The sequence below is a fragment of the Lissotriton vulgaris genome, chromosome 8, assembly GCF_964263255.1.
Source record: "Lissotriton vulgaris chromosome 8, aLisVul1.2, whole genome shotgun sequence".
NCBI lineage: Eukaryota > Metazoa > Chordata > Amphibia > Caudata > Salamandridae > Lissotriton > Lissotriton vulgaris.
Genome location: NC_141696.1, coordinates 602,298,456 through 602,315,765, shown reverse-complemented (window position 1 = coordinate 602,315,765; position 17,310 = coordinate 602,298,456). Strand labels below are relative to the sequence as shown.

General features: G+C 46.0%; 1 protein-coding gene across 2 annotated transcripts in view; it reads left to right on the top strand.

Moving 5' to 3' along the window:
• Positions 1-17,310, top strand: part of LOC147697783 (late histone H2A.1-like) — a 233,829-nt gene that overhangs the window by 52,955 nt on the left and 163,564 nt on the right. The gene's annotated exons all lie outside the window — the stretch shown is intronic.

Below are 17,310 nucleotides of genomic sequence, written 5' to 3'. Positions count from 1 at the left end.
TCTCTCACCTGGTCTAGCAATACTGGAATGAGGGGGAGAGGGTAGCGGTTGCGGATGGTGTTTTTATTTAATACGCGGTAGTCTACACAGGCTCTCAGGTCTCCATTAGCTTTTGCTATGAAAAACAGGGGAGATGCTGCTGGAGAGCGGGAAGGCCTAATGAACCCCAAACGCTCGTAGTGATCTATGTATTCTCTTAAATGGATAGTCTCAGGCACAGACAAGGCATAAACTCTGCAGGTTGGTATTGTAGCCCCCTCTACCAAGTCAATGCAGCAATCATACTCCCTGTGAGGGGGTAAGGTTTCAGCTTTACTCTCACTAAAGACATCACTATACTCCTTGTATTCTTTGGGTAATTGGACATTCTTTTCAGCTGCAGTGGCAGCCAAAAACGGAGTGGTTAACACCGCAACATGGGCCGGAACACATGGTACTAAATGATCCTGACAATATTCGGGTAAAAAATGAAAAGACTTTGTCTTCCAATCCACCACAGGATTGTGTCGATGCAACCAAGGCATACCTAGGATGACCTCATATTGAGGAGCAGCTATGATGTTCAAAGTCAGGATCTCTGAGTGTACGTATCCATGCAATACCAAAGATAAACCTAATCCACTGGTTCTTTCTGTTATTTGACCTGATGTTAACGGCTGCCCATCAACAGCCAAAACATCCTCAGGGTTCTCTCTAGGGATACGAGTTAAGGCTAGACGTGTTACTAAACCATCATCGATGAAATTGCCTGTGGCTCCGGAATCTAGCATTACCATAACCTGATGTTGTTCATGATCACTTTCAATAGTCATGGCTACCACAAGATGTGCTTCCGTCTCCTCCGGTCCCGCAGAGGACAGTGAGGTGAGTTTCCATTCCTGTCTCCCTTCATCCCTGGGTTTCTCTTCTTCCCTTACTGCCGTATCAGACATATGTGTAGACACTGCCACTTTCTTAAACCGGTTAAAGCTGCCTGAAGACTTGGGTTTGGAAGGGCAATCCCGAACAAAGTGGCCCTTCTTTCCACAGTACATGCACAGGCCCTGTACTCGCCTGCTCTCTCTTTCTTCCCTTGACAAGGGAGCCCTAAGAGCTCCGATCTCCATGGGCTCAGGAGCCGCTTCTGTTCCTACTAGACTTCTGCGAGGGGTTCGCTCATAACTATAAGTACCTTTGTCCCACCGTCTTCTACTACCCCCTCGCTCAGTTAAACGACTATCCAACCTTAAGGCCAAATTCACCATGTCCACATATGTTGTGGGTTGTGGATCCACCTGAGCCACCATGTCTTTCAACTCCTCTTTTAACCCTAGGTAAAAAAGGGACATCCTTTTTTCCTCTGGCCATTCTGCTTCTGCCACCAACCTATTGAATGTTGTCAAATAAGAAACCAGTTCTCCCTTGCCCTGTCGTAATTCTAGAAGTTCTCGATCAGCGCTACAAGACGTAACCCGCCGATCAGAAACCCTTTCGAATTCTGTTCGAAAAGCAGACCAATCCGATAGGATAGCGTCGTCTCGTTTTACTAAGGGCACTGCCCAATTTGCCGCATCCCCCACTAAATAAGAGATAGTAAATGCCACCCTGGAATGATTCGTAGGGAAAGAAGACGGTTTACACGAAAAATGCATAAGAACCTGAGTCAGGAATACCTGCACCTTTCGTGGGTCACCGGAGAATCTTTCAGGATTAGCCAAAGGAATGGGAGGCGGAACTGTAACCTGTACTGTGGAGGCCGGGGCAGAAGCGTTAAAAGGGTTACCCCCCAACCTATCCACCTTTTCCCTTAAGGCAGCAGTTTCTGCCTTAGAGGCGGCCAACTCCTGCTGTACCAACACCAGAGCGGGCAACACATCCTCCATGGACGCCATTTCCCCCACACACGGATCAGGCAGAGTGTAATTCGTGGGCTCGTGATCCTGTCAAGATCGCACTCCGCAGGATCCGCATGCAGAAGAAATGCTCCACCTCCCGACCTCCCAAACACCCTGATTATATATCACAGGGTGTTCAGGCGATACGGTGAGGGAAAAACCCCAAAAGGGAAAAAACCCAAAAGAAAAGAATAGAAGGAGGGGTCAGCGGGGAAAAGAAGCTGTAAAAGAAATGCACATCATTAGCAATGTTCACAATACTACTCTCATTAAATTCTCGCTATATGGTACACATTCTAAGTCACCTGTCATGAAACTCGTGTTCGCCAATTCACACAGCAGTGACTTCTTATGTCCCTTCTGCCTCTGTATAATACAAGATGCACACAATGAAATAAATGGAGAAAAAAAACCAGGACAATGCTATAGACTAATGACACTCTAGATACATACCCCCACCTATAGTGTAATCTAACTCTTAAGGCAAACACTTCAAAGGAATATTGATGACTGCAATCCGGAGTCATTAAAGATTGAAGCAAATGTAACACAGAAGAAGCAGAAACCTCCTCTGCTTGTAAAACAAAAAATAGCAAACGTTTCTAATGGATATCCAACATCAGGAAATAACTAAATACGGCATGATGTAGTTAACTTCACTACCATCATCCGCTTTAGCATTTGTAATCCAATCAGGTAAGTATTTGTCCAATTATATGATACTTCGTGCCGGCATTGCGGAGGCCTTCCCCTTGCAACCCGTCACTGGAAAGCAATCATGCAACCCCATCCGGAGTTCGATTGTAACAAGAAACAATCCACCTTAGTAAGTAATCTAACACCAACCGTGTTAGTCTCTCTCAGCTGTGAGGTGATAGAAATGACACACGCAGGAAGCATCTGCCTTTCAAACACAAGGACCAAGCAAATGCGCGGTAGCGCTCAAGCATTACACAGTTCTACCTTCTGGAAACCTCAGGCATCACAGTTCTCGGAAAGGAGAGGCGCCAAGGGCAGCAGATGAAAACTGGAAACAACCTTCTTCCGGAAACAAACAGAATCACGAGCACTTCCCCATGGTTCCGCCCCGCTATATCCTGGGACCGCAAAGGAGCATGGGACCTGTAGTTTTAGCCTGGAATTCATGGGAGTTGTAGTTTTAGGTAGGCGCGGTACCGTCTAAATCCTGACAGCTATAACTCACGAGCCTTACAACCCTATAACTCTTGTAAGCTTTCCTAAATCTGCCTTCATTTTTAACAGCCAGTATGGCTCACGGAGACCATCAATCGAGTTGTGAGCTGGAGCTGCTCAGGCTCACTGTTTGATTTCAGCCAGGTGGAATATAGCTGCTCTAGCATGATTTTTTTAATAACAGTTTTATTGCTTTTTTCCTTGTCTTTTCCATGCATTTACACTTTGAAATGTATTTGTCATCTTATTGGTTACATACATTTGTGCAGTTGTATATCGTGACCTAAATCTGAAATGTATAATTAAACACCCTGTAAACGCCGCCCCCCCCCCCCCAAACCCAGGTCGTATCTAGATATCCGTTATATGAAGTGACACAATTCTTATAAAGTTACAGCCTCTATTCTGTGCGCTGCAATATTTCTTCAATATTTGTATAACTCCCCTTATTTTATCTTGCTTTCACTCTGCTAGGTGATCTTTCCTTGTGCTCTCTCCAAAATGTTAAGCCATGGGTTCTCCGTTGGGGATTGTATCAGGAGGACCTTTCTAAGTAATACACTACTCTCATAGCCTGCCCAAGTTTCCAACTCCTGACTTCACCCTACTATTCGAGGCCCCTCTGCCACCTTCCAGCGCCTCATAATTTCCTGCTCGGCTAGTATGAAGGCCAGATCCTGGAATCTGCCAGTAACTCTTGATTTAGAAGTGTGGGGAAACAGACTAAGGAGACAATGGGCTGGCGCACAGAGAACGATCAGTTTACTTCCTTTCGCCACTATGGACGTGACCTCCTGCCAGTATGTAAGCAGTGTCGAGCAGTCCCAAAACATGTAAATTCCCACCCCAAGTTCTCCACATCATGGGCATCCTACATCCTCCCTATGGAATAATTGGGGTGAGATGCGCCTAATGAAGAATATAAAAATATATTTATTAAAATTGGGCATTTCACAAAATCGTAGGGATCCTGGCTAGTGTGTTCCCCCTGGTCCTGATCTTCCATAAGAACGCCCAAGTCTTTTGCCCAGCGTTGTGTTGTCAGGGGTTGTAGGGAGTCATTACTGATCGCTCTATATAGGCATGTGACTGCCTTGATTTCCCCCCCTGCCGTGAATATATTACAACAGGTGGAGTGATGATTGGGTTCCGAGGTGCCCATCCCCCAATGCCATCTGGTGGCCGCCAGTATTGCCATGTGGAGCAGAAATTTACCCTGGGGTATACCCCAGTCTGCCTGGAACTCCTCAAATGGAAGAAGCTACCCCTCTCTAATAGTTGCTCTAGCATGATATTACTTAAGGATTTGCGGGCTAAATGTCACCTTCCTAGATTCAAATAATGTCCTTAATGATGCAGTGGTAGGTGTCTGCCCCAATAGGAGTATCAAGTCTACTTTAATACCTGACTTAAGGATAGCTACTTACAGTAATAACACCTACGTTCTTATATTGCTTGATCTGTCAGCAGTTTTTGATACACAAACCATGCGATTTTACAGCATAAACTGATTTTTACTTTTGTTCCTTGAGGAGATTAAAATGATTTTCCTCAGAGGAGCTTCGCGCGGATCCAAGATGGACGCGTGAGCACAGGGCTCCCGAGACCCTTTCCGCCTCCCGCATCTATCCTGCAAAACATCCTGATTTGGACGACGGGTACCTTTTGCTGATGCCCTGCTGATACAACAACTTTTTTCAAAAATCGATTTGGACACCGGGAACCGGACTTACTGCGCTCTAAAATTTGCGGCCTATATCGTAGATCATCCACGGGCTTGAGTCCCTGGGGTACCCAGGTGGCAATTGAACAACAACGGCTGGTGTGACACGGCCACTGCCCCTGTGGTACTTTTGGTTTCGCTCTTGGTCATTGTTGACGGCGATTTGCTGCCGATCTGCACGGCTGACCTGATTCTGCTGCCAGTCCTACGCCTGCTTTTGATCCTCACCCTCTTGCCTCTACAGGCTTGCCGCGAAGGGAATCATTCTGACCAGATCCCAACGGTTCCGTCAGAGCTCGTCGCCCATCATGGCGGGCAAGGCGGACACCGAGAAGCGGGCCACCAGGGGCTCATACCGAGGAGGGGTTACCCAATCTCAGACCATAGATCGCTTTACTCGCCCTAAAGGATCCCCAGGCGGAGCGAGCAAGGTCCTTGAGGAGACTGGCGATGGTCCTTCTACAACTGAAGAGCCGACTTTGAAGGATGTTATGGGCGCCATCGCAAGTGTTAGAACAACTATGGGTCAGCAGTATGAAACCCTTGCAGCTAAGATAAACACGGTGGCGATCAAAGTCAATCTTATTAGGACGGACTTGGGGAAAACCAATGAGCGGGTCAAGTCCCTGGACATCAAGACCGCAAGCCTGACCACGGATGTCTCGGATCTCCAGGTCGAAGTTCGCAATCTCCGGACTTCCAATGACTTGTTTGCCCGCCGGCTGGATGATTTCGAGAGCCGGGCCAGGCGCAACAACGTCCGCATCGTAGGTGTTCCGGAGAACTCCGCGGACGTGTCTACAGACCTTCTGGTGGAAGACCTTGTTCTAAAACACCTGGCACCAAAGGGCCTCAGTAACTTTTTCACGGTGGAGCGTGCTCATAGAGTCCCCGGTGGAAAGCCTAAGCTGGGGGCCACTCCGAGGCCTATAATAGCCAGGATTTTTAATTTCCGGGACAGGGACGCTATCCTGCAAGCTTCACGCACCAATGGTCCCACTAAATTTGAGAATGCGTCGGTCAGTTTTTATCCGGACTTCACACAGGCGATACAGAAACAACGTATGGGTGAAGAGGAGACTCAGAGACATGGGACTGAAGTACGCCATGCTTTTTCCGGCCCGCCTGAGGATTGAATATGAAGAACGTGCGCTCTCTTTTGACCGCCCGAGGTGGCCAGTGACTGGTTGGACACTTTGCCAACACACCGTACCAGCCCAGAGAATTCGAGAGGCGCCGAAGGCGGCTTGGAAGAACAGGAGTAGTGAGTCTGCACCGGCGAGCCAATTTTATGGACTTATGGCAGTGGCTCTGTGACTGTTATGTTTATACAGTGTGGATACCCGGGGGTGGGGGGAATCGGGACTCTTCCTCCTCTGGGGACTTTTTTCTTTCTTCTTGTAGGTTAGTTTAATGGGGCGACAGGCACAACGGAAGTTGGGGTGGCTTTCTGGTCTACCGCAGGGGTGCAGGGTGGGGGGGGTGTTTCGAGGGTTCCATTGGGAGTGGAGGGGGGGTCTTTTCTTTTTTGTTTGTATCGAGGCCGCGCTTTGTTTCAGATTTTATCCTATGTGCCTGTTTCGTGGCGGGGGAGGCAGAGTGTTCATTACTGGGATGGGGGGTAGGGGGCTGAGGAAGCTGAGCTGGAACGTTAACGGTCTTGGTGATAGGATAAAACGGGGGATAGTCTTGCAATATTTGAAGCGATGCTCCCCAGATATAGTTTTACTCCAGGAGACACATTTAGTAGGCAATACGTGCCATGCACTGAATAGACGAGGCTACCGTTTGGTGGCCCATTCCGGATTTACCACTGGGCCGAGAGGGGCGGGTGTCCTGGTTAGGAACGCCCTTCCCCTGGAGATAGACGACACGATTCTGGACGATAGAGGCCGCTATGCGGCTATTACGGGTAGGTGGGAGGGGTAGACGAGCTCCATTTTGTCTGTGTATGTTCCGCCCGGTCTACAGTCCACCACATTTACTGATTTGGGCAGGGTGATCCTGTGGTTTCCTGATGGCATGTTGGTTGTGGGCTGGCGATTTTAATTCAGTAGTCAGTGGGGATGAAGACCGTAGCCCCCCCAGACTCCTGTCCGCGTCGCAGCTATGGCTGGGGAGTTTCTTGAACACATTGGGTCTAGTTGATTGTTGGAGGCAACTGCACCCTGGGCAGCTCCAGTATACTTTTTACTCTGGAGCTCATGGGAGTCTCTCGAGGCTTGATTATATCCTCGTACCAGCGGTGCAGATGGTCTCTGTAAGGGAAATCAGGCATTTGGCTAGGGGGATTTCAGACCACTCTCCACTCTGGCTTACTATTGATATACAATTGGGGGCCGGGGGCCGGATCGCCCCGATCAACCCCTGGCACCTTCGCAATCCCAAGATTAGAACGGAGGTGGTTAAGTGCATGGAATATTACTTTGCAGAGAATGAGGGATCGGTGTCCTCCCCTGTCTCCTTGTGGGAGGCTTATAAAACTGTGATCCGTGGTCAAACCCTGTCCTTGATTGCTAACGAGAGGAAGCGCAAAAATGCGGAAGTGGTGGGCCTGGAGAATGAAATCACTGAGTTGGAGGAACAGATGGAGTCTGGGGTCACACCTGGGGGACTACACTCTTTGGCCCTTAAACAGTCTGAATATAGGGCTCTGGTGACTGACGCGGCCAAGGCAATGAATCGTGAGCAGCAGGGGCGTTTGTATGATGTTGGTGATAAAGCGGGAACGTTTATTGCTTGGCTGGACAAAAGGGATAGATTGAATCGGGTGGTGCCTGTTGCTGAAAAAGTGGATGGTACGCGAGTGGTGGACCCGGTTGAGATAGTTGAGGTCTTTGCCCAGCATTTTCAGACGGTTTATGCGCCGGTCTCGGATAGGCCGGAGGAGGACTCGCACTTGTTGCTTCGGGATATCGCGCTGCCCAGCCTGTCGGAATCGGACAAGGAGCTTATGGAGGCGGAATTTTCCACCGATGAAGTAGCGCTCGCTATCCACTCACTTCGTTCTGGGAAGGCCTCAGGTCCGAATGGTATACCAGTTGAACTGTACAAGCTGTGCCCTGACAAAATGGCTCCACATCTTCGTCGGATGTTCTCGGCATCGCGAGGTCTCGGGTCTCTTCCCCGGGATCAGAGACTGGCGTCCATTGTGGTCATCTATAAAGATGGCAAGCCCCGTGAACACTGTTCATCGTATTGGCCGATTTCGCTTTTGAATGTGGAACCCAAAATCCTGGCGAAGCTCTTGGCAAGCCGGCTGATTACGGTGATCAGTGACTTGATCCATCCAGACCAATCCGGCTTTATCCCCCATCGCAACACCGCGCTCAATCTTCGCCGTCTTCATGGCGTCTTAGCACGGGCGGGGTCTCTTGAGGAGCCGGCCATCTTGGTTTCACTTGATGCCTCGATGGCCTTCGATACGGTGGAGTGGCCATATCTGTGGGCAGCCCTTGCTAAGTTCGGTTTTGGCCCTAAGTTCATCGGGTGGATCAGGCTTCTGTATGAGCAACCACTGGCTCAGGTTGTCGTCAATGGCAGGGCCTCGGAACCCTTTGCTCTTGGACGCGGCACGAGACAGGGATGCCCTTTGTTGCCACTCCTTTTCGCGCTTGCCCTTGAACCCCTGGCCGCATGGCTCCGCTGGGAACCTTCGCTTAAGGGCATTCGATGGTCCCCTGACTTCGAGGATCGTATATCGCTATACGCCGACGACATATTGTTGTACTTTACCTCTCCCCGCAAATCATTGGGTGTCCTATTCGACGTCTTGAGTTCCTTTGGGAAGAACTCTGGTTTAGTTATTAATTGGGCCAAGTCTTGTATCTACCCACTCACGGGAGACTTACCCTCTCTATGCCGCGTTTGCCCGATACCCGTTTCTAGAGTCGGCTTTAAGTACTTGGGGATCTACATTTCATTGGACCCCACAGTCCGCTATGAGCGGAATTTGTTACCTCCGCTTTCCCGGCTTAGGTCGGATGTTGCGGGGTGGTGTGGCTTGCCTTTGTCCCCCTAGGGAAGAGCAGCCCTGTTCAAGAATATGTCTCTCCCCCGATTCTTGTATGCCATCCAAAATATACTTGATTTGGTGCCGGCTAGCTATTTCCGCGAAATTGAGGGCCTACAGAGGAAGCTGGTGTGGGGCGGTCGACCGCGCATTGCATTGGCAAAATTGACTTTGCCCTGGTATGACGGTGGTATTGCGTTGCCTGATATTAAACGCTACTACTGGGAATCCCAACTACGTGCTGTTAACCATGCCATGTACGGTCCTGTTCCGAATCCCGCATTTGAGATGGATAGGTGGCAGCTGCCCGGGGGCGACTATAATAGAGCGCTCTACTCTAGAGCCGCTAGGAAGAACCCGACGGGTCCCACTGGGGTGGCGGTGCGAATATGGTGTAGTGCAACCACGGGTACGGGATGGACGGACAAGTCAAGTCAAGTCAATAAATTTATATAGCGCGCTACATACCCAGAGGGTCTCAAGGCGCTTGAAGAAGGGTGGGGACTTACTTGTCAAAAATCCACGTTTTAAGTTGCTTTCTGAATGCTAGGTGGTTCTGAGTAAGGCGAAGGTGAGTGGGAAGTGAGTTCCAGGTTTTAGCTGCCAGGTAGGAGAAGGATCTACCTCCCATGGTGGTTTTGTTGATGCGAGGTACAGTGGCAAGGGCCTGGTTGGAGGATCGTAGCTGGCGGGGGGGGGTGTAGAAGGACAGTCGTGTGTTGAGGCATTCGGGTCCGATTTCGTAGAGTGCTTTGTGTGTGTGGGTTAGGAGTCGGAAAGTAATCCTCTTATTGACGGAGAGCCAGTGGAGGCTTTTCAGGTGACCAGAGATGTGTTCTTTACGCAGGATGTCTAATATGAGCCTAGCTGAAGCGTTCTGGATGCGTTGGAGTTTTTTCTGGAGTTTTGCGGTGGTACCGGCGTAAAGGGTGTTTCCGTAGTCCAGTCGGCTCGTGACCAGAGCGTGGGTGACTGTTTTTCTAGTTTCGGTGGGGATCCAGCGAAATGTTTTTTTGAGCATGCAAAGAATGTTGAAGCAAGATGAAGAAACGGCGTTGACTTGTCTGTTCATCGAGAGTGAGGAATCCAGGATGACGCCCAGGTTCCGTGCGTGGTCCGTCGGGATGGGTGCTTTTCCAAGGGCCACTGGCCACCAAGAGTCATCCCAGGCGGAGGGGGAGGTGCCTAGGATGAGGACTTCTGTTTTGTCTGAGTTCAGTTTCAGACGGCTGTGTTTCATCCATTCTGCTACTTCTTTCATTCCTTCGTGCAGGTTGGTTTTGGCAGTGTTAGGGTCTCTGGTGAGTGATAGGATCAGTTGAGTGTCGTCGGCATAGGAGATGATGTTGAGGTTGTGTTGGCGTGCGATGACCGCGAGGGGGCTCATGTATACGTTGAAGAGGGTGGGGCTGAGTGAAGATCCTTGTGGTACGCCGCAGATGACTTCAGTGGCCTCTGACTTGAATGGTGGAAGGCGGACTCTCTGGGTTCTTCCGGTGAGGAACGAGGTGATCCATTCCAGTGCTTTTCCTTGGATTCGGACGTTTCTGAGGCGTTGTAAAAGGGTGCTGTGACAGACCGTGTCGAAGGCTGCGGAGAGGTCGAGGAGGATGAGGGCGACTGTGTCTCCATGGTCCAGTAGAGTTCGAATGTCGTCTGTTGCTGCGATGAGGGCGGTTTCAGTGCTGTGCTTGGCTCGGAAGCCGGATTGTGAGGAGTCGAGGGATTTGTTGGTTTCGAGGAAGGCGGCGAGCTGGTTGTTGACAGCTTTCTCGATGACTTTGGCCGGGAATGGGAGGAGCGAGATGGGGCGGTAGTTTTTGAGTTTGGTGGGGTCAGCTGTGGGTTTCTTCAGAAGGGCGCTGAGTTCGGCATGTTTCCAGCTTTCCGGGAAGGTGCCGACTAGAGCGACCCCCTTATATGCTGCAGAGAAACTGGGTGGTCTATGGACGTCGAAGGGATTTGATAGATGGGACCTTATTGGTAACAGTAAAGTGGGCGACCTCTAGGCCAAGGACAGAGTTAAGACCTTTGATGAACTCAAGCAGGAGTATAAATTGGGTGACAGGGAATACTTCTGATATCTCCAAGTCCGACACGCACTCGAATCGGTTTTCCCAGCTGGAACTACGATCCCGGAGTCTTCCCCCCTGGAAGATAGAGTGCTAGACGGGTACGTCCCTGACAGCACTATCTCTCTTATTTATAAAAAACTTATTAACGACCGCTCGGACCTTCTTGTACAACTTCGGGGTGCCTGGACTGGCGATGGGCTGGAATTGGACGATGAAGACTGGCAGGCTGCGATATCCTCACCTAAAGAGGTCGCGATTCCGGCACGTCTCAGACTGGTGCAACTGAAGATTCTGCACCGTGTCTATGTCATGGGTCCACGTTTGATACATATGGGTTATTCTATGGATGGGCTGTGTAGGCTTGGTTGTGGTATGCTTGCTACCTTCCTTCACATTATATGGGAATGTCCGGAAATGGTGCTTTTCTGGAATCGAGTGCATGCGGTGATGGGTGAAGTGACGGGTGTTGAGTTATTGCCTGAGGCCAGACGCTGCCTGTTGAATATTTGGGAGCCGAATGACTGCACTGCTGCTCAGACTCAATGGGTCACACTGGGCAACATGATTGCGAAACGAGACATAGCTCAATTGTGGGGATCTCAGAGGGCACCATCAGTCTCAACTTGGAAAGAAAACATGGACTGGTCCATGTTTAGAGAAAAAATAGTGTATGTCTCCCGTGGTAGGCCCAAGAAATGGGGAAGGATCTGGGTCAATGGAATTCGTACCGTGGAGAGATCTGCACTCCCCCCTTCATTGAAGCTCCTGATATTCCTCTCTTCCCTTTACTGTGCGTTTCAGATTCTTAGCTTCCTGTTGTATGTGATGTATCGGTGTGCTCTCGGCCCCCCCCCCTCTCCAGGATCTCTCCTTTTTCATAGCACTGCTTATTAATCATTTGTCTCCCCCTACCATATGAGACAGTCACTACATTGCACGGTATCGCCTCAATTCTTTTTTGTGTTCAGTTTTTGTTATTTATTCATAAAAAATATAAAATGTAAAACCTTTCACTTATCCTCTTGTTGCCACATGCTTTCCACCATATCGTGACTTTTCGCTGCCGGGCCCTCGGGTTGTCGGCTGATGAGCTGTGTATTATTGTGCTACTGGTGGTGCGTGTAACAACCAGCCTCCGTGGTTGTAGGTCTGTAACTGTACTTTCTTTTTACAAAATAAAGGTTTTCAATAAAAAAAAAAGATTTTCCTCTGTACCTTTCAATCTGAATCCCGATCAATCATCATTTAACCCTAAGGTGACATCCTCACCCCATTCAATGTTTACATTCTTCCTTTCGTGAGACTAAGTAGTTATTTTGGGCTGTAAGTTTTATATGTAAACGAGGATACTCGGCTAATCTTTCAAATGTTATAGGAGCTTGTGAAAGCACACATACACCACAAGGTTTCTTGGCGCTGATCTGCAAAGAGCCATGATCACAGAACTACAGTGAGAGATTGCACCAACAATGCGCTTGCCGAAATATCTAGGTCTCTAGTGCCTGTCCGAACTTCAAGTAGCCTGAAGAAAGCTGTATTTGGGGGGATTGTTACAAATCCGCAGAGCTAACACAGAAAAAAATGTCACCCATCTTTTTTTAATTTTTTTATTTAAACTTTGGGTTGGCTAAAAGATTCTGAGAAGAACAAAGACTCTAATTCGGGTCTATTTCTTGAACCTAGTTTTTATAAGAGGGAGGCCTTCATTAGCAAGAGCCTTAAAAGTAATGCAACCTATTTTAAAAATAATCCTTTGCTCTAGGGGGAGGCAATGAAGATCTGTCAGATACAGTTAAGCTGGTCAGTTGCAAGCTCATCTTGGTTCATCTTGCCAGTCTCTGCCCCTCTCCCCGTTAAAACTCAACCCTCTCCCCCCCAACAGCATCTTTGAATGGTGGTGATTTGGATGGATACAAATTGGTTATACATAAACATTGGAAAAGACAGATATTTATAATATGCAAAAATTCTCTTTTAAAGGCTGCTTTTTTCTGGCCTTATCCCATCAGGTCTTTTCCTTCCCCCAAATCATCTGTGTGAAGCCTTGGTATCAAATTAGATCAATATCTCTATGGAGCTCCAGGTCTGTATGGTGTTTCAATTTGCACCTTCTAGATTAAGAAGCTCAGACTAATAATGCTGCAACTTACTCTGGACAGTAGAACTGTAGCTGCTGCACTTATTGGCCCTAGATTGGATCAATGCAATTCTGTTTTATCTGAGGATATCCATATATCTTCTACACAGGCTCCAATCAATTAAAAAAACAAGCTGGTAGATTGGTTCCTCACTTTGCACTTTACTCCTGCAAAATGTTTATTAGCAATTATTCCTCAATTGTCTATTGAAAGTTGAATAATCAGTCAAACAACTTTATTCGGTTTTCAGCAGTAAAACCATAAAAGTGCATATATGTAATTCATAAATAACAATAGATTAGCTCCATGCAAATTCTACGTATCCCACTCCTCTGAACCTTAACAGTGAGGATACTAGTGTAATATCAAAGTATCTACACGTATTCATTAAAAAAAATATGAGGCACTTTTTCATTTAATTTCTTTTTGTTAGGAGCACACAAAGTAACAAAAATAGGAAAATCACGAGTAATGAACCAACTAATCTAGTACTGAATGGCCTTAAAGCATTACAAACTGTGGTATTTATGTGTGAGCATAGAATTATCAGAATGCCCACTTGGGCTCAATTCCATTGTAAAAATCCTTTTGCCGTTTCAAAATGATTGTTTAAATTACAAAGATGAATTGCATAGGAGCTATGTCGTTAAGGCATATTATGTGACAGCAGTGAAATGAAATCAAAGTGTGGTTTGACTATGTTTTATTAAGGTAATTACTCACAGTTAGTGTTTATTTTCAGCACTTTTACAATCCCTTCTTTTTTGTTGGCTGCGTGTATATAGGCATTTATATCATTATGTACATATCTGAATGAATTTACTACCATTGGTTTGGGCATAGATTATTAAGAATTTTGCAATGTATTGCATTGAAACATTCTGAATGAATTCATAATTATAATCATGTTTAAGGTTGCAAACTGCACTTGCAGTGGATTAGAATCTAAAATTGGAAAGTAATGCCCATTTACGATCAAATCTTGCATTAGAAACGTGTGAGAAAAGATTTTTTCTATGCCTATTCAAAAGCCACGGTAAACAAAAAACGTCATCAGACTGCTCCAACCATCGAGTGGTGCTTTTGTATATAAACTGTCTTTTTCAAATGCAAAGGTGTTGTGACCAAGGCGGTTTGTCCGCCGAAACGCGTAAAGCCATACGTATAGGGTGAATCAAATCCCTTTCGTGAAGCCCACGGAGTCAGCGCCTTTTCTTTTATCTGGATGAGTAAGGTTTGGATCGTATATATATATATATATATATATCACAAACCCAACGCGTTTCGGCGAGGAAACTCGCCTTGACCCATGATCAAGGCGAGTTTCCTCGCCGAAACGCGTTGGGTTTGTGATTCCATGACTTATCACGATGCTGCACTTTAAATAAATATGGATTTTGGGAAAAGCGCATTTTGCTGAGAACTTTTTGATTCCTGGTATCTCGAGGGGAGTGCATTATACGTAGCGCTGCTACGTTTTGTGGACCTGCATTTTACGAAGGGGAACCTTTGCCCCTTAAAGCACCGCTGTCCCGGTGTCCCGGCGTTACAAAGGATGTGGATCTGATATATATATATATATATATATGTATATATATATATATATATATATATATATATATATATATATATATATATATATAAAACAGTCCCGTCCACTATCCACGCGGACTTAGCAGGCGCAGACCTCTCTCCCCAAGTATCAAATCCAAGATTTTAGTAAATCGCCATCACACCAAAGTTGTGTCAGCAGTGGTAAATTTTATTCCGCAATCATAAAGCGAGTGCTCTCCTCGACGCGTTTCGCTCCGCAAGCGGAGCTTGGTCACATGACTCACCAGAAGCAGGTGTGCCATTTTAAAGTGTAATAAAAGCACTAACACCCAAAGAAAAAAGGATGAAAGGCAAAGGATCAGTAGCAGGCATGGTAGCAACCAATATATATATATATATATATATATATATATATATATATATATATATATATATATATATATATAATAACATTCATAAAACCATTTGTCCAATTAATTACCATCATCATCATATAAACTTTATTACAATCTGAGATTCAAAAAAGTACATCACAGCTCAGGTTCGATTTAAAAAACAATAAAACCATATAATAAAATCAATTAAGCAAGGATTATCAGTAGACATTGCAGCAATTCATTATACAATTAGTATAAATTCATGAATAAAGAGGCAAGAATCAGAGTAGTAACTTCCTCCGCCTGACCCACATAGCATACAGAAAACGAGAGATGCTGAAGTCTATCAATCTACGGGTATCCTTAGACAGTAGCCTCAGGATTTCAAGATAATGACCCGGACCAACAGCTCTACATAGTGGTATTATCCATTTTTTTCTCAGTAGTACATAATGGGGACAAAAGAAACGTAAATGAACAATAGATTCTGTTGGATTTGCACACAGGACATAAATCAGCTACAGGAGGATTCGTGCACCATCTCAAACAGAAAGAGTTAGTTGGTAGGGTCTTGTATCTAAACTGCAAAAAGAGCTTATGGGCCAATGGGGGAGTAATTTCATCTATTGCTGTTTCAAAGCATGTAACATGTTTATAAGTTAAAAAAACTTTAGTTAGATCTGAGGCATGTTCTTTTAGTTCCAATGTACTATTTTTTCCCCATACATCTTTTTCAGCTTGTCTCTCGAGATACTGCTCATCATTCCTGGGTTAGACCAAAAGCTGTCCATCCCCAGTTTCCCTAGTAGATCACGCAAGTGGGAAAACCACCTTATAGATCCAACGTGAGGAAATCTTAAAAGATCCCTTAGGGCATCCCGATAGGGATCCAGCTCATCTGTTGTCCATAGTCTAAACCAAAATGATATTATTTTGTGGTTTACTTTATGCTTAAGTTGTTTATGGGCAATGTCAAAGTAAAAAGGAATCAAAGGGGAACTGGCAGGGAGATCTACAAGCGATCTTAAGAATCGATTTACAACCGTGGACAGAGAGGCCCCAGAGTAAGCACCCCAAAGTTCCGCCCCATAGAGTACCCTGCCCAAAACCTTAGTATTGTATATGTGCAGAGCGGGGGCTATTTGCCTGGATACTGTCCTCCTGTGTATCTTATTTATGTGGCACATTGTTGAATTAGTTGGAGTTTTCCTTTTTCTACCTGTGGGGTCCAGCTAATTGAAGAGGTAAGTCGAATCCCCAAGTAGTCAAAAGCTTGGACCTTCTCCAGTTTAGTGCTACCGGCCCACATTGGTCTGGTCTTTGCTACATTTTTTCCTTTGTCAAAGATCATACATTTGGTCTTGGACTCATTTAGGCTGAGGCCTCTTTCTTTACAAAACGTTAAAAAATCATTAAAAAGTTGCTGCAATCCTTGGGGTGAATTTAAAATTACGAGTGTCGTTGGCAAATAACAATGCCGGGACTCTACCTAACCCTATTTTTGGGGCGTTGCAGCCATCTTTATCTAAAAACTCTAACAATCCATTAATAAATAAAGTAAAAAGTGTAGGAGTGAGCACACACCCTTGTCTCACTCCTCGCTTTACTGGAAAAGTTTCAGTAACTTGACTAGTGGCACCCCATCTAACCTGTGCAGTATTATCTGAGTCCAATCGAATTAAAATGTTTAAAATACTTTTTGGGAAGTCTATCCCTAGTAACACCTCCCATAGTTTCTTTCGTGGAACAAGATCGAAGGCTGTACGTCCACAAAAGCCACAAAAAGCCTTCCGCCTTTTACAACCACTTCCTTCCAATAAATACAAATCAATCGAAACAGCTGGTCCAGCTTACTGATTTTAGAACAAAAACCTGCTTGAAAATCACTTAAAATCTGAGCTTCCCTTATCCAATTTTGAACTCTCCATAAGACCTGCTTCCAGAAGATTTTTTGAAGGGAGTCAATAAGGCTGATAGGCCTATAATTCAGTGGGACAGATCGATCTCCTTTTTTAAAAATTGGCACAATTCATTAGATGCAGAAGGTTAGTTCATAAATAGATTATCCATTATAATCTGAACAATAATAAAATCAGTGGTAAAAATAAACTGAGCGATGAATAAGTAAAGCCTATTTTTTATGTCACTTGCTAGGGACTGAGTCGATAAAATGCCCTTCAGGATACTGCCCTCTAGTCAAATGATGCCTTGCATTTTACTGCTAATTTAAGAAAATTGAGAACAAATAAGACAGTCTTCGGATACCTGTAGTAAACAAATCCGAGCTGGGTATCCCTGCCTAAAATTCAATCTTCTTAAAACAGGGACTAATAGTTTCCTCCGGGGAATCGAATAGAAATGGC